Genomic DNA, 22,515 nt, shown 5'->3' on the forward strand with positions numbered 1-22,515 from the left:
GCTTCAGGCTCACTGCCTTTATTCCTGATGAAGGGCTTTTGCCCGAAATGTCGATTTTGAAGCTCTTTGGATGCTGCCTGAACTGCTGTGCTCTTCCAGCACCACTAATCCAGAATCTGGTTTCCAGCATCTGCAGTCATCATTTTTACCTTATTGCATTATCCTCTACCATCATCTTGGGAGTGGGGGCAAGCATCACAAGTTCCAGTTCAGGTTCTTGTCTGGGCCCAGAGCTCCCAACCTGGGTCAGTTGCCCCATTCCCAATCCAAGCACAGCAGCCTCCTCATAACCTGAACATAGTGGCCCCACTCCCCAGTCCCAACCACTGATGCACAGATCCTGATCTAAATACAATGGCCCCACCTCTGGCCTGACACAGTTAGTCCCCAGAGACCTGTGCCCTAATTATTGGGCACTGATGAACCTTCAATTCTTGCCCTGTTTGGTGATTACCATTGACCAAACTCTGACTAAACTCTGACTCCAAGAGCAGGTCAAAAGTTGAAATTCTGCAGTGAATAACTTGCTTCTCGATTTCCCAAAGCTTCTCCACCATCCACAAGGTTCAAGCCAGTAGTGTGGTGGAATATTCCCTGCTTTCCTGAATGAGTGCAGCTCCAATAGCATTCAAGAAGTTGACACCATCAAGTCAAAAGAAGTATAGTCCATAGCACCTTACTCACCGCCTTTAACATTGACTTCCTTTACTGCCAACACACAGAGTATACATTTACAATATACACTGCAGCAACTTATCATGGTTTCTTTGACAGCACTTTCCAGGCCCACAATCTCTAGAAGGACAAGAGCAGCAGAAAAATGGAAGCATTACTTCAATTTTCCCTCTATATCATGTACCATCCTTACTTTGAAATGTATTGGTGTTCCTTCAGTGTTTCTGGATTAAAATCCCAGAATTCCCTTCCTAACACCATTGTGAATGTAACCAAGGTGGCGGCTCACCACCATTTTCTCAAGGGATGAGCAATCAATGCTAGCCTAAACAGCCATGCTCACATCTCAGGAAAGATTATTTTTTATAAAAATGCCACCTTCCTCTTGAACATGGAATAGACAGATGTCACACTGCCTCCATCAGATGGAGCTGCAGAACACCAGCCATGTCTGCTTCTCTCCAGCAACACCAATTGTGATAATGGGTTATTGACTTTTAAAGCCTAGAATTTTGCTGTGCAGTTGTTTGAAAGAGCTTTTGATTTAGTCTACTTCCCTTTTTTCCATACTTATTTTTATTTTTCAAATCTTGTACTCAACACTATTATAAGTTATTTAGTCTTCTGTTTCTATATTCCTTTCTTATGTTGTGCTCCACACCCTAGACTCTTGATGAGAAGCGAAATGGCTAGTCTCTCCTTTCATTCTTTTGCAGGTCAACAAAACTATCCTGCTCTGGTTATTGAAATACCCAATGAAATGTTAACTTTTCCCTCTTTGCCTTATTGAAACACTTCATGATTTTAATCTTTTATACTCTAGTAAAGGAATCTCATTTTCTTTAATCACTCCTCACAACTAAAATCTTTGATCTGATTTCATCTAATCTCTTTTTATGACACTTTGTGACCTAACATTCTTTGTAGGGCTACAAAAACTGAACACAAACTGTAAGCTAACAAATATTTTGTTTAGGTTTATCATTGTCTCTAGCATTTATACTTCATGTCTCAATTTATAACACTTAGTATACCATATACCTTGCTTATCAAGTCCTTCTACTTGCTGTCATCTTCAGTGTCAATTCAGCCTCCATTTTGTTCCTTGGATGAGTTTTTTTGTGTTTTCTGACAGTTTTTGTATTGTGTCCTCCTATATTTTGAATTCAGATCATTTTTGCAGCAGCTATATGTTTTTGTTTCCTACATGCAGGTGATCTAACTTGTCGGATTAGAAAACGCATTGCACTCCTTTAACAAGAGCTATTTTGTTTTTTACCTGTGCAATGTATATGAGACATAATTCTCAAGGTGGTGCGTGTGAAATAAACTCTTGTGGGTGTGAAACTGACAAGGCAGACTTTAGTGATGGTACTTATCTAGATTTCTACCAGGTTAAACTGACACCTGTTTTTGTTCACAAGTATATTCAAAACCATGGGAATGTGGTTTTTTGATGTCAACTATTAACTAAACGCCAAGAGTGTGGTTAATATGATTTGCATGTGATCATTCCCCTCCTTTACAGTCTACTCAAAATTAGATTTTTGGCCTATTGAAGGCCATACCAACATCCGGCCCTTCAGCACATCCATTTTCCAATTACTATTTTTCTCTTCCTGTGTCTACCATCTTGTTTTCAGTAAAAATAAACAGAAAAAGCATGAAAACCTTTGGACTGATATTCTCCAATAAATTCATGGATGTATCAAAAGAATTAAGTTAATGCATGCTAATACCACTGGGTGTAATTTCAAGGCCTTTGTTTAAAAAGGAATGTTGGAAATACTGGACAAATCATGAAGTATTTCCATCTAAAATGTTGATTCAACCTTTCTAATGCAGACCTACTGTGCAATTCCAGATGTTTCTAGTTTTATTTGACATTCCTAGTATTTAATTTTTGTTTATCTCCGAAACTTTGGACATGAATTCAAACAGATGTCTAATAATTCAAATGTATCTTTTTGGATTTGAAGATGTAACATTCAAAATATACCACACAACTCAGTTATAGATTAACCAAAACAATTTTTTAAAATTTAAATAACAAATAAACTGTTCTACTATCACAATGCATAATCTATGAACAAGTTCAAAGTACACAATTTGACACTACGATGACATGCTATAAATAACAAGAATTCTATAGTTTATGTGCCTTGCTAAATGCCATAGTTGGACATTGTGCACTTATCATTGCACAAATTTATTTATACTGTCTTCCAACAATGAGGAAGCAGGATAATCTTGAATGTTTTCTTTTAAACTTACAAAAACTTTTGTATTCTATGTTTCTGTTTCCACTATCGTGAAGGTGCTGAGATATTATGGATTAAAGTTCCACACTTGCAGAAGTTAGTCTTCATGCCTGACAGCTCACTGTGTAGGAACTCTATAGTGGAACCTGGCCTTATCTAATTTACTTTTTTCCCTAAAGTTCCCACTCTGAATGTTGACAGAGAGGTCAGAGGATACTGATCAGACTGGAAACCCAGTAAATTAAGAGAGAACGAAGAACTGTGGATGCTGAAACAAAAACAGAAATTGATGGAAAACTGTTCTGAAGAAGCATCACTGGACCAGAAATGTTAACTTTGCTTTCTTTCTACAGTTGCTGCCAGACCTGTTGAGTTTCTCCAGCAATTTCTGTTTTGAGTCCGATTTGTTTCCCTTCTCCATTGGTCTACCTTTTTAAACTGGAAATACTGCAGCAAAAATCAGCTCAAGCAAATTCAACTAACAAATCAGAATTAGGTGTTTTGATCAAATTATGGGTATTTTGAGAGCCAAAACAATTATTAGCACAATGAAGGTTTTCAATATATTATTATTTTATTTTGGCAATTTGGATTCTAAAGTAGAGGTAAATGGGACATAGGTAGTTAGTGTTGTGAAAATCTGATCTGCTTTTATAAAAAAGGATTAGTACGTCATTTGCAACAGTGATCTAAAGGCAGCATGTCCAAGGTATCATGTGACTTAAGCTAAATGACTAGAGAAACTATTGGTAAGGTAATTGCTTATATATTCAATATACACAACTCTTACAACTTAAAAAGACTGATTACAAGGGGCTACAGGCAGTTTGAGTTCAGAAAAAGTCCAGGAGAAGGGCAGATTTTAAATTGTGCAAGCCTTTAGGCTAACAGAGTTGGAAAGTTGGAACTTCAATTAGACTGTGCTGAAAACTGTCTATGTTTCTTTCTTGGGGTTCAGTGAGGACAGGTTAGCTTAGCCGAACGTGTCAAGGAAAGACAGTAATGGAGGGAGTTGCATGTGCTCAGTGTACAGAAAATTGCTGAAAGGATATGATTTGATTTGTTTTTTTTATTATTATGAGTATTTTGTTATAAAATATAGTGAAAAGTGTTGTACTCGCCAGCACCACCTTAAAACAGAAAAATAAACCAAAATGGAGAATATAAAGGCAGAAAAATGAAGAAATAAAGAAAATGTGTTCAACTTTACAGTCCTTCTTGATAAGTGCTCCACCATGAGCCATGGGCCGAGTTGCCCGACACAAATCCCCTTCCCCATTGCCACTACTGGAATGAAAATCACCACTCTGTGGTGCCATCTCCCCTCCTCCAATATCCTCATCAGTATGACTCCTTGCTAGATCTTGCCAATGCAGTTGTCACCCATGCTGCTGGGTACGCTACCAACCCAAACTCAACTCCATTTCCAACATGAGTCTGCTTTGTGCCCACCTCATCGATGCAGATGCTGTCGATGCCGCTGAGTCTCATACTGGGTCTAATCCTGCCTCCATTGCTGCTTCCATGAAGCTGTGCTGGATGCAGACATTGCTGGGAACCCAAACTTATCTCTGCCGTGAGTCGACAATGGGCCCACTTGCCACCAATGCCATCATTGTGACCGTGCTCTTCAACAAGACGTAAGTAAAAAAGAAGAGAATAAAGGAAAAAATCAGAAGAGAGAGAAAAAGAAAAGGAATGAAATAAAGTGGACAGAGCAGATGAGCTTTAGGCTCTGAAGCCCTATTCCACTGCCACCTTACCTGAAAATGGTTGTGACTTCATCAATTGGAGTAAGAAATTTTAAAGTGATGACAAGGACGATAGCTCACTTGGATTAAGTGTCTGCTGAGAGTATTGCTGGGAAATAGGATTGAACCTCTCTTTTTATGGTTTATGATAAAATCTCTCTAAATTTTCATATATAGCTTTGGTTTTCTTTCTTTTTATGTAAAAAACTATATTCATGTTCTTTTGATGAAATACAGTAAAAGTTTTGCATGAGTAGCTTTCGTGACTTGACCAATAAAATAACCAAATCAGAAAATAAAATTTCTGGTCTATCATGTCAGGTTTCACTCTGGAATCAGACTTGTTCAGTATTAACATCAGCTCTCATCATAACACTATTTGGAAGCAACAATTGTGACTTTAAAGTGTAGCTATGGTCCTTTTCTTGATGTTTGAAGTTTTGGTTGGTATAAATAGGTTAAGAGCTTTCCACCCAGATGCTGTCCTGAATGCACGCTTCAACTCTAAAGCTTGTTATGAGCACATCTAAAAGGATTTCCAATTTTTATTGAGTATAAATTAAGATTAATAAATAAAACAATACAGAAATGTTTATAATGTACAGATTGAACACATTAATAAGCTTGAGAATGTACTAGAATTAGATTGAGGTGAAAATTGTTTATCATTTACTCAATTTTGACATGACAGTGATGCCTTTTATTTAATGTTTTCAAATTCCTAATTTCTCCACATTATTGTTGTGTTATGTCTCACAAACATAATATCAGCTTACCTTTAAGAAATATGTTTAAGATACCATTACTGTATCATACAGTGACTGTGACTGAGTATGCGAAGGTCTCATCTGCTGTGGATCTTTTGAAACATGACAAACTGTTCTGTTCTATAACTAATAGTAGCCCAGACAGTTTTGTGCCTGTGATTGTAATATTTATATCTAATAATTAGCTGTAATAATGGTCTGTTGAATTCTTCAAAACCATGATATTCACACCGAGTTTCTTCAGATCAAATAACCTGTTGGAGGAAAACCCACTCCAATAGTAACATCCTACTCATCAATTAGGAAATAGAGCAACCTGATGAGCATAAAGTTGAAGCAATAGGAGATTTCAGGTTCTATTTCTAGTCTGTGTAAAGAAAGCTTCTATTTAAGTGACTGTTCTTGGGCTCACAGCCTATGCCTTTATTCTTAGCACTGGTTCAATCACCATAGAAACTTATTTCATTGTTGCTATTCTTATTTGATGCCAACAGAATATTCTTTAAATAATATTCTCAATCTATTTGCATTTTCAGTGTGTGGTATTGTTCAAGCACAAACTTAATTGCAATGAAAACAGAAAATAATGAGAATTCACAACGCAGCATCTGAACAATAAAGATAGGTCAACATTTTGATGAGGTTCTACAGAAGAGATTCAATTGGAATCTTCAAACATTCTTCTTTGAATTAGAGACTGATATGTTGTATACTCACACCATGATTATTTCTTAATTCCAAATTTTCAGCCTTTGAGGGTCTGTTCTTTTAAATCTTTAGAGATTTACCCATATCTGAAAAGGAAGATATTTTGTTCTTTGTAGGCAGACATTAATTCTCTCCAATGCTCCAACACAGGGGTCTGTCTAATAATATGAAGAACTCATACCCATCCAAAATATTTTCATTCAATGTCATGATTATCACCTGCTTGGAACTACTTCAATCACATCTACACAAGGGCAGTAGAATCAATCAAGCTTAAGAAATTAAAACAAAGAACTGTGGATGCTGAAAATCTGAAAAGGAAAGAGAGGTTCCTGGAGAAACTCAGCGGGTCTGACATCATCTGTGGAGAGAAAGCAAAGTTAACATGTCAAGTCTAGTGACCCTTCTTTTGAGCTGATTAGATTAGATTAGATTAGATTACTTTACAGTGTGGAAACAGGCCCTTCGGCCCAACAAGTCCACACCGACCCGCCGAAGCGCAAACCACCCATACCCCTACATTTACCCCTTACCTAACACTACGGACAATTTAGCATGGCCAATTCACCTGACCTGCACATCTTTGTGACTCTGGGAGGAAACCGGAGCACCCGGAGGAAACCCACGCAGACACGGATGTTAGCTAGGAAAAGATGTTATGTATGCTGAGAACGGGGGATTAGGGTAGGTTGGTGGATGTGGGAAGAAATGAGCTGATAGGCAGAGATAGAGTCCACAACAGTTAGGCACCCAAGGGTTGGTAATAGTCCCCATTAGCAGCTGTTCATTCCCCTAGGTTGACACTTAACCACCCTTTGTCTGTCCAACTGTTTCTCTCTCTTTCTGGATTCTATCTCCACCTATTGTTTACTATACCTCATCCACCCACCCCATGTTCTGTATAAAAAACATCTTTTTCCTAGCTACCATCAATGGACCAGTAATATTAACTCTGATTTCTCTCCACAGATACTGCCAGACCTACTGAAATTTTCCAGCACTTCCTGTTTTCAGTTCAGCTTTCCAGCATCTGCAGTTCTATCAAATGTTCATGCAGAGTATTATTTATTTTTGAACAGTTTATAGTATGTTTCTATAAACTAATTCAGTACCTCATTTCCCTTGTTATTTTTAAATGAAAAGTCGGTCTGCATTCTCTGAGTCTAGTGTGGGTGCAGAGTGTTGTGCTTAATGAAGTACTGGATGGAGAACTGTATTTTGTGGTATATTTTAGTGTCACCTTTTCCCCTTTCAACTCACAGATACACATCAACAAAGGGAAAATCTGAGCATTATGCTATTGGGTAAACTGTCTTGACATCTGTGGTTGAGATAAGATCACGTTGGAAAGTATTTATTTGCATTAAATAAAGTGCAGCAAATTGGGAAAATACATGTTAATCATTTACTTTGATCCATTTCACAGGTGTAATAGAGGAAAACTGAAACAAGGAGGAAGATGGAAAAAGTGACCTTGTAAGTCAATGCGAGAAGCATTAGATGATGTGCATCAAAGAAGGAGTGAGCTGTTCTTGACAATAGCAAATTCAAAAGGTTTGGGTCTACATTTCCTTTTAAGTTCCAACTATCTATGATGAATATCTGGATAGTATCTATTAAAGGGAATTACAATTTTAATCAGCTGATTCCACTCGATTGATTGAGTCATCCTGTGATAATGGTAGAAAACATCTTGGGTGCCCCAAGAGCTGAAATTATCTGAAACTTTTCTGCTGTGAGAGCTGTTTCTCCACTTGAGCTGGAGAGTGGCTGGTCAATGTTGCAGGATCAGAGAAGCTTGTACTGTGTGGATTGGGGACAGAGAAGAGAAAGGGACGCATTTGAGGGTGGGGGAAAGGAGTGGGGGTCTATGAGGGGTACAACAGAGTTGGGACAGAGAAAATTGTGCATGTGAATAGGCTGCTGATTCTATGTGATTGTTCTGTTTATTTTGGATGGCAGTATTTTGGAAGTCACTTGAGATGGGTGGCATGGTGGCTCAGTGGTTAGTACTGCTGCTTCACAGTGCTAGAGACCCAGGTTCAATTCCAGCCTTGGGCGACTGTCTGTGGGGAGTTTGCACGTTCTCTCCGTGTCTGCGTGGGTTTCGTCCGAGTGCTCAGGTTTCCTCCCACAGTCCAAAGATGTGCAGGTCAGGTGAATTGGCCATTCTAAATTGCCCATAGTGATAGGTGCATTAGTCAGAGGAAAATGGGTCTGGGTGGATTACTCTTCGGAGGGTTGGTGTGGACTGGTCGAGCTGAAGGGCCTATTTTCACACTGTAAGGAATCTAATCTAAAAAAAAGGGAAAATATAGGGACCTTATTGGGCAAAGACGGTGGGGGTGGATCAAACACTTTGTATTGGCTGGTGGAGTGGTTTGATTGAGGGCTGAGAGAGGAGGAACTGGGGTAATAAAGAGTAGGAGTTGAAAGTTGGGAGGATGAGCTTAGACGCCTAATGGAGGACTGGGAATTGCTTGGGGGGGTGAAGAAAACAAAGATGTTGGCGAATGTGGCATCAGGATTGGGATCTGGATTCAAGAGATAAATATAAAAACACATTGCTGAATCTGACTAGTACACACCTTGAAAACAGTGCTGGATACATGGCTGACCAGAGTCAATGATGAAGATTGAATGACAACGAAGCTTGCTGTTTTATTATTGTATTAAAAGTTCCTTCTTGGATTGTATTGGCACCTGACCTGCACAACAGTGGTTGTATATGGGTACAGAAGGATCTGAAAGACATGAAGGGCTGATGGGAATAAAGTAGGATCTCATGGAAGAAGGATGTTAGGTAAGAGTCCTCCCAAGTGCTTGTAGTAATATAGAAGCTATTCTTATATCTCTGCAACTATATGTAGGTTATAATAAACTGCATCTCGTTTGACCAGATGGTGTCTATTCCAGCACACACATGATCATAGAGACCCCAAAAGAAACAAAGCACTTAGAAGGGATAGGTGGCAGATCACAAAATGTGATGACACAATGTGGCATCGAAAGATTTGATTTTGCTGTACTGGCTCCAAAGAGACAACTGTGCTCACAACTCACAAGGTCTTAAGGAAAACAAATATTGCTGATTACTCAGGACAGTGAACTCCCCCAAACACCTCCTCCTCCGAAAAAAATTGTGGCAACACTCAACCTTGAAGAATGCTTCAAAGAATAACTGAAACACTTCAAATCCAATAAGAGACATGCTTTACAGATGAAACATGCAGTAGCAGGGTAAAGCTACAGGATGTCTCATACAGTGATGATCTATGGGAGCAGTACCTAGTCTGAGTTCAGCTGCTGAACCAAAACTAAAAATTTTTAGTAATTCACTCACCTGTCAAATTAAGGGCAAGTATTTTTCAAATTACAGCACAGATCCAGCACAATTGCCATAACTTGTGGATACCACAAAATTTGGCAAGGAAATGCAATGAACTAATGATACTCATACTATCCTGGAACAAAGACCAGGGAAAGTGACAAATCCTGTCATTGAAACTAGATAAGCTTTAGGCAATTTAAAGAAGTGGACAATTATAGTCTAACATGTAATTATTAGGGAATTCTTCTGTTACATCTATAAAAGGAATATTTAGTAGATGATTTTACAATACAGTGCATGCTCATGGTGCAACCTAATATATATAAATATATGTATTAGGTGAAAATTTAAACAACATAGCATAATCCTCTGAGGTTAATTAAGTTGGAACAATAAACTGGTTTCATACCATCAATGAAGTATAAATCTGAGATGGTACTGATTTGTGTAATTGCTTTTCATTATTATCAAAACTGAAGAGAGTTTAGATTCCAAATGCTCACAAATTTCAGGAAGAAAGGCAAACACAGAGATAACAACTGAACAATATATGTCACTTGAATCAATTGAAACATCTGCACCCTTTTTGAGTCAGATTGCAGCACAGAACAGTGAAGAATTAGTTATGATGATTCAATTTGCTGATTATAAACAGAAGTGATTAGGAAGGTTCACATTCAATAACAGAATTTGACAACCTATCTTCCAAAGAAGAACCCTCAACAGCCTTATAATAAAGAACTGTGGATGCAGGAAATCTGAAACAAAAAGATAAATTATTGGAAAACTAGGCAGGGAGGGTCTGGTGGCATCTGTGGAGTGAAAGCAGAGTTAGTGTTTTCAGTCCAGTGACTTGTCTTAATAACTATTCTGAAGAAGGGTCATTGGATTCGAAATGGTAACACATCTTTGTTTCTACAGATGCTGCTGTCAGATCAGCTGAGCTTCTCCTGCGATTTCTCTTTTTGTTCCTCAACAGCTTTAATGGATGTCACATAACGTAAGAATCTTGAAGTAACTGAAATAAGGAAATGTGCAAGTTTATTTCACCAATAATTCAATCACTTATGGCAAATGAGCAAGTCCAAAGTAACAAGTTGAAGTGGAAGGTCAACCTATTTCAGCACAGAGACCTGCTGTGCTTTTCCAGCACCACTCTAATCTAGACTCTGGCTTCCAGCATCTGCAGTCCTTGTTTTTACCTATTTGAGCACAGATCTAAGGCATTTTGAGAACACAAATTCATTAACACAAATTGAAAATGTGGTACACAAATTAAAGTGGGAAAACACCACTAAGAAACTTTGTCTAAAGGTTCAAGAAACTGCAAATAAAAATACTTGTTCTAACAGCGATAATGTCGTCCAAGAAAGAAATACAAGAGATTAAAGGTCCTCCAGTTCTTAAGAGATACTCAGACCATCATGAAGGTAGAACAAGACAAATATTCTCCACCTAACAAATTGCAATTCTGCTGAGTCAGAAGACAAAACATCCAGGAAGAAGTGAAACTTTCAAACCATCTAAATTTGTAAAATCAAAGTCTTGAAAGGAGAGAGGATAGCGTTAAATGCAACACTTAAACAAAGGTATGTCAGTAAAAGCAAAATACTGCAGATGCTAGAAATTTGAAACAAACCAGAACAATGGTGAAACATAATGGGTCTGGCATCATCTAAGGACAGAGAAACAGAGCTAATATTTCAAGTCTGTTATAAGCTTTCTTCAGAGCAATAATAATTGATAGAGTGAAGCTTTGAAGGGAGATTTTGTATATGGATCGGAACGATCTGGAGCCACAACCCTCACCATTGAGTCTAACAGCCCACATCTGGAGTTAGCAGACTGGAATTCCCTTGTGGAACTGATTGGTTGGCTAGCCAGGGGTTAAGGAGTTGTAAGCAGTTTCTTGTCTTTAAAATTCTCTTTAAAGGTCTTCTGAGGAATTTATTTTCAAATATAACTTCTGCTTTAATATTAAACAATATAGCATAATCCTCTGAGGTTAATTGAATTGGAATAATAAACTGGTTTAATACCATCAATGAGGCATAAATCTGAGATTGTACTAGTTTGGTGTAATTTCTTTTCATTATTATCAAAACTAAAGAGAATTCAGATTCCAAGTACGAACAAATTTTAGGATGAAAGAGTAAACAAAGAGGTAATAACTGAATAATATATGTCACTTGAACTTTTGGCTTATTTTGGTTTCTTCGAAGCTTCTGTAAGGTTACTGCTAAGTTCAGTCAAATGATTATGGCAGCCATCTTTTTAATGTGCGTTTAAACAGTCACCAAACGTGTATCCACATTTGTTTACTAATCCTCAAGGCTCAACTCATTACACCAGAAAGTGGTTACCCAGCACATAGCAAACCATAAAAGACTCTAAGAGCCCATACATTTGAAAGATTGAGATGGTAGCATATGTAACACTGATGACCAGTCTAAAAATGATTCAGATTATTTTTGGAAAATTCTCCAACCACACCAACTATTTGCATTTATATGACACATTTAATGTAGTGGACTTCTCTAGTTGCATCACAACTGCATCATAAAAGAGGAAAGAGAGATGCAGAAAAGCTGAGGGAGGAAAAGTCAGAGCCTACAGCCTAAGCAATTGATGGCATAGGAGTCAATTTTGAAGCAATTAAAATTGGCAATGCTTCAGAGGCCAAAGTTGCAGGGACATGGAGTTCTCAGAAGGATCTAAAACCAGAGGTGGTTACAGAGATAAACAGCAAGAAAATTCCTCCCAGCTGAAACATAAAATGAAACCTGCTTCTCTTGTGTGTGTGGGCTCTCAGGGACTGGATCCTTCATCTCACAGCTAGTCTGCCAGTTGGCTCAGCTTTATAAATTGTTGCTTTCTGGCTCTCCCACAAATGCAAGCTGCAGTGAGGTGCCTGATTGATGCCTGCAGTTTGCTGACAATATTCTAACGAGTCCTGCACCAGATAATGGTTTGGGCTTCCTGACATGGTTTCAAGTGGGTGGTATAGCAATTTCACTAACTGCATATTTACTTCGTGAGGGAAGAGAAAATCTCCCTGTTTTGCCTTATGATTCTTTCAGTATGGCTCTTTGTACAGACAAGTATTCTGCTTCTTGTTGTGGTTCACCTTCTGGATCTGACAGCTTCTTTCTGTCCTCCTTCAAGTGAAGCCTCATTTGTAGATGTGTAAAGTGAAACAGATCACAGGTATTGTGGATGACTTGATCAGTTAGTATTGCTGCATTAGCTCAGTTAGCTGGACAGCTGGTTTGCAATGCAAAGTGGATGCTAACATGTGCTTACCATGAAGATGTCTCCTTCTCAACCTTTCCCTGTACCTGAGGCACAGTGACCCTCAGGTTAAACTTCCGGTTGCCTCACTCAGTGGGAGAGCACCCTATGATCTAGTAAGACGATGGCAACTTTACTTTTAGTCCTCTGATTGGTACAAGCTTTAAGAAATTGATTATCTGCTCCAACAGGAGCTTGGGGGAAGCACGCAACTGATTGCATTGTTCTTCACATCTTTTCCTTGATCCACGTACTTAGACTGCCTGACCTTTGGAAGGTGTAAACAGTTTTGTGACTCCTGGACTGCTTTATTTCAGTTCAACCATAGAATGCAGAAACATGCAGTGAGCTCCAGTATGAAAGCTGATTCTTGCCTTTTGTCATTTGTAAAATTTAAGAACAGATGATCGATTTGAACTGCCGTCAGATTACTAACAATCTCTACATCAGCTTTCTCCTCAGCTAGGTATTTGGACATGATGCAGCAATGCTCACGTTGTTTCCCATAACATATGAAGTAGATATGGATAATGTGATATTGAAAGATTCCACATATATTTATTATGGCTTCATTTGCAGTCGCAGGCACTTTAGATTCTGGGCAAATGTAAATATTTGGTTAAACATTGGTGACTTGTAATGCTTCAAGTGGTCCCATAATACAGTGACAATATCATGAGCTTATTTCTTAAAGCTACGCTTTCATACTTGGCCTTTGGAATCTGATTCTCTGCTCATGTGAACCCAATATCCTTTGGAGCCACATGTTTTGCCGATGTGAAGAAAAGCTGAACAACTTCAATGTAGGTGTCATAAACTGCATCTGCCCCAAATCTTAGTGGTTTGGTACAGTTTGGCACTAGCACTAGCTGCATGTAAAACATGTAATTGCTGTTGGCTTCTCACTATGTCTTCATGCTTTTGTCCATCTTTCATAAAGGTCTGAACTGTACATCCCTATTACTTGCCCAGCAGATCCTTCCTGGAGGCTTTAATTGATGTAGAGATTGTTACTAATTTGATGGACCTGTCTGAGAGATCTCCTCTAGAAATGTTACATGTACCCTTTGTTCTCTCAACTTCCAACAGACATGCCAATAGTCATCTGGGATTGCTGACTGTATGACATACATTGGAGCCTGTTAATCCTAAAGTTAATTCTTACCTCATTCTGGTCTTCAAATTAACTTTTGATCATTCACAGAAACACCAGATATTTTAATTCTACAAAGGCCTTCCTATTTAGCATCCTAACTGATAGGAAGGAAAATATTCAATCAATCAATCAGGAAGCAAAATATTCAGAACTCTTCTTTTTAACGATCATATATTGCTTGATTTGGAAAATGAAATGATGTACAGTCTTTGAATATATGTAATTCAATAAATGTATCATTAGCTGTGCAATCCATAATTAATTGTTTGCCTTCCTTTTTGTTGAATGACAAAAGTAATATGCAATGTTAATCTGTTTCTTTTACTGGTTTCCGTTCTTTCCTTTCAGCTGCACCTTTCTGCTGCTGTTTCTCTTTTTTTGTTACTGATTCTTAACAGGCATTAATCACTTTAGAAACTGTCCCTTTAAGAAATGTAGACTCTTAATAGCAGTTTTCTGGCTCTAGATGATATTTGTGCTAAATAAGGAAAGATAACATCACAAGGACTTTTATCTGCTTTAGTGCTGAATTAAAGAGACAAAATGGCAGAATCAGGAGATCTCTGCAGGCAAGTAAGCCTTGTTAGTGTAAAAATTGCTTTTTAGTGTTTTAAAAGTTGTATTTTGTTCAGAATAGCTTTGTTTCTGTGTTGTGAATGGTCTTTGACATTTTAGAAATACTTGAATTTGAAAAGTATGTGTTAAAAGAGAGACAGGTCTTCTACCATGAAATAATTTAGATTGTACTTAGAAAGAAAGTAGTTCTGCTATTTGGTTGTTCAATTTAAGATCTCTATTCATTCAAATTGGTCTGTTAATTGTCCAAATATTTTTGAGGTTGTTGCCCGCTTGAACTTCAATGTGGTTTTCAAATATCTACCACTGAAATCTTGGCTCCTTTTTAAAATTGCCATTGTTGTTAATCGTAAACTGCCATAATGGTTCAACTTGCATTTCTGCAGAATATTTGTATCTGATGTAATCATGCTTATGTTAACACCTGTGTCATATGAAGTAGATGTGATTAATGAGGGATTGAAAGATTCAAAAGATGTTTATTACAGCTCCTGACACATTCTTGCATTACAGTCACAGGTATTTATGTCAAGGCTATTATTTATTACAGTGAGTAGCACATTTTCATCATTATTTTCCTCATTCTGTTTCTCAAAATTCCTTTCAGCGTGTATTTTTTAAAAAACCTTGTGTTGTTTTTTGATCTAGAAAATTTACCAGGTAATTAAACTTTGGAGTAATATTTTTCTTAGCCATTCTGGAGATCACTGTCCCACTATTCCTCCTCCTATTTCATCTTTAGCTGATATAACCAAATTTACTACATGTGGTTTCATGATCATTCAATCAATCTTTAATCCTGTGATGCATTGATATCTGCACCTGATATTTGGACTCTGTCACTGGGTAACCACAAAAGTCTTCTTTCTTTGTGTCACTTCAAAATGTCTCATTTACCCCATAATACTAAAGGAAATAATGGCTTCACCATGAACTTTGCCTTTTATTCTATGGAAGAATTCTTCTTTGTCCAAAAGTATGTTGTTGTGTCACTTTATCAAATACTTTCTCTGTTACCTCATCAAAAAGCTCAATTTAGTTAAGCATGATTTGCTCTTCATAAATCGATTTATTTGGTCGTAATAAATCTGATTTTGTTTTGTCTTGAATTATTGTTTCCAAAATCTTTCCATCAATTTAGATGATGCAAACCAGAAACTTAACATTGTGGTGCTTCTTCATTATCACTGAGAAATTGGCCCAAACAAAGAAACAAGTTACCTCCCTTCTTTGTGGACAGAAACCTGGAGGTATAACTGGATAAGCTGGTGGAGAGGAGCGCAATACTTAATCCTAGTGTTGATCACCATACGCGTCATGCCTGGACAAAGGTCTAGCCCAGGTCAGTGCTGTATCACTAGTCAAAAAGAAAACACAGGAGCACAGACAAAGACTTTTTGCATTTCACATGGTAAGTGCCACCATTTCTTTCTTCTACCTCACATTTCTTTCTGCTACAGGGTCACATATCGTTCTAATTCTGCCATTAGACATACATCTTACCAAGACCCGAGGATGCAACTTTCACTATTGCATGTTCTGCTAAACCTCTCACCCACTTCACCCTCTCAAACTACTAACTCTTCCTGTTCTCTGCACTTCCCACTCATTGACTGAGGAGACCTTGATGGAACAAAATAAACTTTACTAATAGCAACAGTGTAACAATTGCTGATTATTGTGAAAATCTATCTGGTTCATTATTATCATTTCGAGAAGGAAATCTGCTGTCTTTTCCTGGTCTGGCCTGTGTGTGATTCTGGACCTATATCAATGTGATTAACTCTTAACTGCTGGATGGGCAATAATGGTTGGTCTAGCCAGTGACCAACCAGTGACACAATCATCCAGTGAACAAATTTTTGAAATATGAGTGTGACCCAATCCCCAGACTGGAAAGATATAGATCCCTGGACAAAAGGTTCAAAACAATAATTTAGTACCTCAGCCATTCTCCCTCACCTTCATGCTCATATCCCCTATTGGATCATTGTTCAGCTACATTCTTCTTTTTGTCAGCATTTTACTGCTTAGTTACCTGTGGAAGACTTTTGGTTTCCCCTTCATTTTAGGTGCTGGTTTCTTTACTTATTCTCTCTTTTCATCTCGTATTTGTTATTTTAATCCCTGACTGAACTTTTCGCTCTGTTAACCTTATAACTTTAAGAACCTTCTGTATTGAATCTGATTCTCAATTGCATTATACATTTGACACATACACCCTTTTCCTAATTACCTGCAAAACGTTTGTTTAAAACTTCATCAGAGTTTTACGTTAGACTGTCATTTCAGGTCATGCTATAGGAGCAAAAACAAGTCTTTTACAAAAGTAAAATCTTCCAAATGTGTATTTGTATTTTCCATATTGCATACAAAATTGATGATACCTCCAAAACTGCTGACATACTTAAACCATTTACCATAATAATAAAGGTAGAACTCATAATTCAGCAGAATCTGAAACCCTGATGATAGATTAACAAAAGTGGTAACCACTGCTGCTGAATTTGCTGTCATTGTGTTGTCCTGCTCATTCTTGCACAGTGAAGCAACAGCTAATATTCCTACATTGCTAATTAACTTCATGTCTGCAATATATTTAGCAAATCTTGAATTCCTTTAGTTCTTTGTAAGTTACTTTTTTTTTTATATACACAAGCACACAATTTTGCTGACAGTTCATGATTTGTAGATGTGCACCTGACTGCAAAGTGCATCCGCTTCCTAGTTCAAAAGATTAACTATTTACCATAAGATTGAAACATACTGCGAATCATCATAAATTGCGGTGCTGTGTGCTTAGTTGTGATATGTTTAAAAAGATTCTAGTTGGTGAGCTTCCATGGCTTTGTCGTTTATTTATCTGAATAGCAAAGAGAAGTTTATGTGTCACAAGGCAATATGGGGTGAAAACTATGTATGTAAATACATTGAATGGTCCATTTTTTCTGACAAATAATTGTAAGGAGATCAGCTTGCATAACGATTGTGGAGTTAATATCTAATATATCTTCCATGTTATTGCCTATTGAATCATTAATAATTACTGTTCTAATTGTCATAATCCTTCATAAACCTCGGCGTCAGTATCTTACCAGCAGATTTGACATGCTGGGCTGTCAAATTGCTGTATGTACCCTCTAGTTATTGATTAAGAGAAAAAATGAGAACCACAGACATTGAACCATAGACGATAGGAGCAGGAGTAGGCCATTCAACCCCCCTGAGCCTGCTCTGCTATCCATTATGATCATGGCTGATCATCAAGTTCAATATCCTAATCCCACCCTCCCCCATCTCCTTTGATCCCTGTAGCTACCAGAATTATATTTACTTTCTACTTGAAAGCACAATGTTTTGGCCTCAATCACTTTCTGTGGTGGTGAATTCCACAGGCCCACCATTCTCTGGGTGAAAAGATTTCTCCTTGTCACAGTCCTAAAAGGTTTACCAATTATTCTTAAACTATGACCCCTGGATCTGGACTCCACCACCATCAGGAATATCTGTCTTGCATCTAAGGTCTAGTCCTGTTAAAATGTTATATGTTATGCATCCTTATCAATTGTCTCAGTATGAAGGTCAACACACATGCTGCACCAATGGGTTTACTTTCAGTGACTGGTGCATTAGGACACCAAGTCTCATTGAACATTCTCTTTTCTCAATTTACATCCGCGCAAATAATAATCTGTCTTTCTATTTTTACCATCAATGTGGATAACCCCATACTTATTCAGATCATTCTGCATCTGCCACTCACTCAACCTGTCTAAATCACTCTGCAACATCTCTGCATCTTCCTTCTGCCTCAATCTTCCACTCGGTTTGTGTCATCTGGAAATTTTGCGATATTACATTTAGTTCCTTCATTTAAATTCTTAACAGACATTGTGAATAGCTGGGGTCCTCATAACAATCCCTGCAATACCCCATCTGCCACTGCCTGTCATTCAGAAAAGGACCCATGTATGCCTACTCTTGTTCCCTGACAGGGACAAAAAAATCTGCAGATGCTGGAATCAAAAGTAGACAAACAGGAAGCTGGAAGAACACAGCAAGCCAGACAGCATCGGGGGTGGAGAAGTCAACGTTTTGGGTATAACTCATTCTCAATTTCAAATAATCTTCCCACCCACCCCCAGCTCCCTTTCCAGCTGCATCGCCTCCCTTCCATTCTACAAAGCACCCCTTCCTTCCAGGTACCAACCGGATTCATCCCTCCCATCGACCAACTAGGTCGTACCCATTACTGTTCACCTCTCACTACCTCGCCATTCTGCTACTCTCCTCACCCCAACAACACCCCCCCACACTTTTATCTGTAGTTCCCCCAACCCCCACATCTGATCCTGAAGAATGGTTATACCCAAAACATTGACTTCTCCACTTCCTGATGCTGCCTGACTTGCTGTATTCTTCCAGCCCCTTTTGTCTACTCTTGTTTCCTGTCAGCTAATCAACTTTTGAACCATCTCAAAACACTAACCTTAATCCCATGCACTTTCATTTTATACATTAATCACAAAAGTGGGACTTTGTCAAAACCACAACCACTGGCTCTCCTTGATTGACTTTATTAGTTACATCCTTGAACAATTCCACTAGATTTGTTAAAGCATGATTTCCCTTTGTAAATCCATGTTGACTGTGTCTGACTCAACCAATCTTTTTAAGTGCTTTGCTCAAAATCCTTAATAATAGACTCTTGCATCATCCTTACTACTGAGGTCAGACTTACTTCTCTAAAATTCTGTTTTCTGTCTTTCTTCCTTTTGTTTTAAATAGCGGAGTAATATTAGCTACCCTTCATTCTGTAGGGAGTGTTCCAGAGTCTAAGGAGCCTTGTAAGATGACTGTCAATGCATCCACTATTTTGAGAACCATTTCCTTAAGTACTTTGGGTTTTATTAGGCCCTGGTCATTTAGTAGATTTCTATCCAATCAATTTCTCTAACATCATTTCTTTGCTAATACAGATTTGCTTTTGTTCCTTCCTCTAACTCAATCCCATGCTCGTCATCATTTCTGGTTTGTTATTTATATTCTTCTTAGTGAAGACAGAAGTTAAATATAAAGTAGTTTCTCAAGTGTTTCTTATAAATATCCTAATTTCTGACTATAAAGAACCTACACTAGTTTTCATCAATCTTTTTCTCTTCACATCCCAATAGAAACTTCTAGTCAATTTTTATGTTCCCCACTAGCTTATTTTCATTCTCCATTTTCCCCTTCTTAATCAATCTCTTTGTCCCCCTTTACTGATTTCGACTCTGCTTCTGATGCTCAGGTTTATTTCATTTTTCTTGTCAATTTGTATGTCTCTTTTTTGTCATTTAATACTATCTCTAACTTTTAGACTTAGATTTTATTGTCATGTGTATCTCAAGTACAGAAATACAGAAGTACAGGAATACAATGAAAAGTGTATAATGTTGCCACACAAAGCACCATCTTAATACCAAGGTATCGAGGTACAAAAAACATTGGCACAAAGTACGAAGAGAAACAGAGTTAAAAAGTTAAGCATTACTTTGTAGAAAAATTAGAAAAATAAAGAAATAAGGTAAAAGTTAACATTAAAGTCTTTCTTAATTTAAACAAGGAAAATAAAGGAATCAGTTAAATGTTTAACAATCTTTGATGAGACCTCCTTTTATCTAATTCTCTAGGAGACCTCAGCTGTCTTTCCTGATGCCATTGCTGCAGATAGCATTGCTGCTGCTGAAAGCCGCCATCTCTCCAATCTTTCCCTATGTCTTGGGAACATGGGCAGGATCCATATTGCAGGCCAAGCCAAGACACCGCCACAAACCGCTAAGAGATTGGGCCAACATACCATCAAGAGCCCAGACCAGGCCTGTTGAGAGACCAGCTGAGACTCGTCATAAGCCTCCAAGAGATCAGGCTCACATATCACTGAGAGGCCTTCCTTTGGGAGGCACAGTGGCTCAGTGGTTAGCCCTGCTGCCTCACAGTGCCAGGGACCTGGGTTCGATTCCAGCCTCAGATACCTGTCTGTGTGGAGTTTGCACATTCTGCATGAGTTTCCTCCCATAGCCCAAAGATGTGCAAGTTAGGTGAATTGGCCATGTGTTCATGAATGTGTAGGTTAGGTGCACATTAGTCAGGGAAAATGTAGCATTCTAAGGTCAGGGAATGGGTCTGGGTAGGATACTCTTCAGAGGGTTGGTGGGGACTTGTTAGGCCAAATGGCCTGTTTCCACACTGTAGGGATTCTATGATTTGTAAGCCATGGTTTGGCCTCTGTTCTCTTTGCACTCTTGAACCAAACAGGAAAAGCAATTTTTGTAGTTTATTATTTGCTGTTTGAACGTTTGCCATTGCCTATCCACGGTCATTCCTCTTAGCAACATTTTCCAATCCATCAGAGTCAACTGGTGCCGTGTACCATTGTAATTTCCTTTATTAAGATTCAAGACCTGAGCCTCAGAATCAAAGGCCTATATATTCAGGTTCAGGAAAATGTCTAACTGTATGCTAAGTTAGATTAACTATCAAAACTCTGTGACCTTGAAAATGTATTTAAATGAGTTTGGATCTTGATTCCGTCATTAAGTGATTGAAGATTTAAAATATATAATTTTTCTTCTTTCTGTCCTTTTTGATCTCTTTCAATCCCATCTTCCTTTCTCTCTTTATTTTCTGTACTGAATATGATTTCAATTAAATTAAATCATCAATGTTATACCTCTGGCTTACATAGACACCTGAGTGACAGTTTTTCAGTTTGATTGCTTGAAATGAGCCACACTTGCTTTCCCTATTTATATTTGCCACAGTTGGCTTTAGATGCAGCCATTTGAAAATTTCTGTGGGAACAAGGAATTGCTGCTTAAAATCCTGCAAAACTTCTGTGGCAGCTGTATACACAGTGAATGCTGATGATGTTTCACTGCTGGTTGCAATGTCCAGCAACTGAGTAGACCTCCAATTAAATTTGACTTGACACATTGATACATTACAGCTGTGATCTTCTCACTTGAAACGAAAACACCTACAAAGAGAACATTTCATCTGATCACTTGCATAGTAATATGGTAAACAGAGTATATTAAATAAAAGAAGATGAATTTTCCAATACAGTAAAGTCCGGGATTATGTTCTTGGATAATCTTGCAAATGGCGAATTCATAGCAGTATTGATGTTTTATACTGCAAGTCAATTGGGTAGGTTTCAATCATCCAAACATTTAATAAACAAGAGACTTTTTGCTCCCTAGGATGGTGAAAATAATAGTGAATAAATGAGTACTTAATCACTTATTTGAGCAGGAGTCCAAAAATCATATCCTTGCTGTTAGCATAAACTTTAGCAGTTAAGTCTTTACTCCTCTGAAGATGAGTTAACTTTCTCCATTAAGTGGCAAGAAGTCTATCTGCATGCATTAATTACACAGCTCAGTTCACAGTTTCCTAACTGAGGTGGTCAATGCTTCAAAGCCAAGGGTGTACCTGCTGACTTGGTCTTTGGCCCAAGTACAGGTGAGTTCTTTGTTTCAGTAGTATCTAGTGAAACACTGTCATTGTTTATTTTCTTCACTTTCTCTGTGAACTCTACAACTGCCATAGGTGTAAACGAGGGAACCAAGGGAGAATGTGTCCCTGAAGCATCGCAGAACCCAACTGCAGTACAGCAATACACCAGCCTTTGTTTCTGATGGTAATTGCAGAAGGCAAGGAAGCAGCTAGTGCCTCAGAGTGGCTACTTACTGCAGAAGGCAGGGCAGCTTCTGAATGGCATGGTGAAGTGTCAGCAGGAAAGGAAGGGTACAAAGGACATGGTGGCACTTTGCTGTAAGAGGTGGTGTATTAGCGTGCAGATTATATTGCAAATATACTCCATGTGCTTGAAGGCGTGATGGTGTGTAAAAGGGAAATTAAAGATATGTTTAGTGAGGCGAGGGCTGATTCCAGTCATTCAGAAAATACAGGCACAGTCATTCCTGAGGTCTGAACAATTTTTGGTCCAAGACAA

The 22,515-nt window shown here is 38.1% G+C and overlaps 1 long non-coding RNA gene across 5 annotated transcripts in view; it reads left to right on the forward strand.

The window, feature by feature from the left end:
- LOC122557316 overlaps nt 1–20,520 on the forward strand; it is a 61,329-nt gene extending 40,809 nt beyond the window's left edge. For 2 of the 5 annotated variants that reach the window (XR_006313798.1, XR_006313799.1), the window contains 3 exons: nt 7,589–7,716; nt 15,658–15,858; nt 20,189–20,520. This is a non-coding gene — a long non-coding RNA (uncharacterized LOC122557316). Of the gene's footprint in view, nt 1–7,301; nt 7,717–15,657; nt 15,859–20,188 lie in introns of those variants that run through there. The other 3 variants (XR_006313801.1, XR_006313797.1, XR_006313800.1) reach the window with 3 other exon arrangements.
- The last annotated feature ends 1,995 nt before the right edge of the window (nt 20,521–22,515 follow it).

This window comes from Chiloscyllium plagiosum, chromosome 15 (genome assembly GCF_004010195.1).
Source record: "Chiloscyllium plagiosum isolate BGI_BamShark_2017 chromosome 15, ASM401019v2, whole genome shotgun sequence".
NCBI lineage: Eukaryota > Metazoa > Chordata > Chondrichthyes > Orectolobiformes > Hemiscylliidae > Chiloscyllium > Chiloscyllium plagiosum.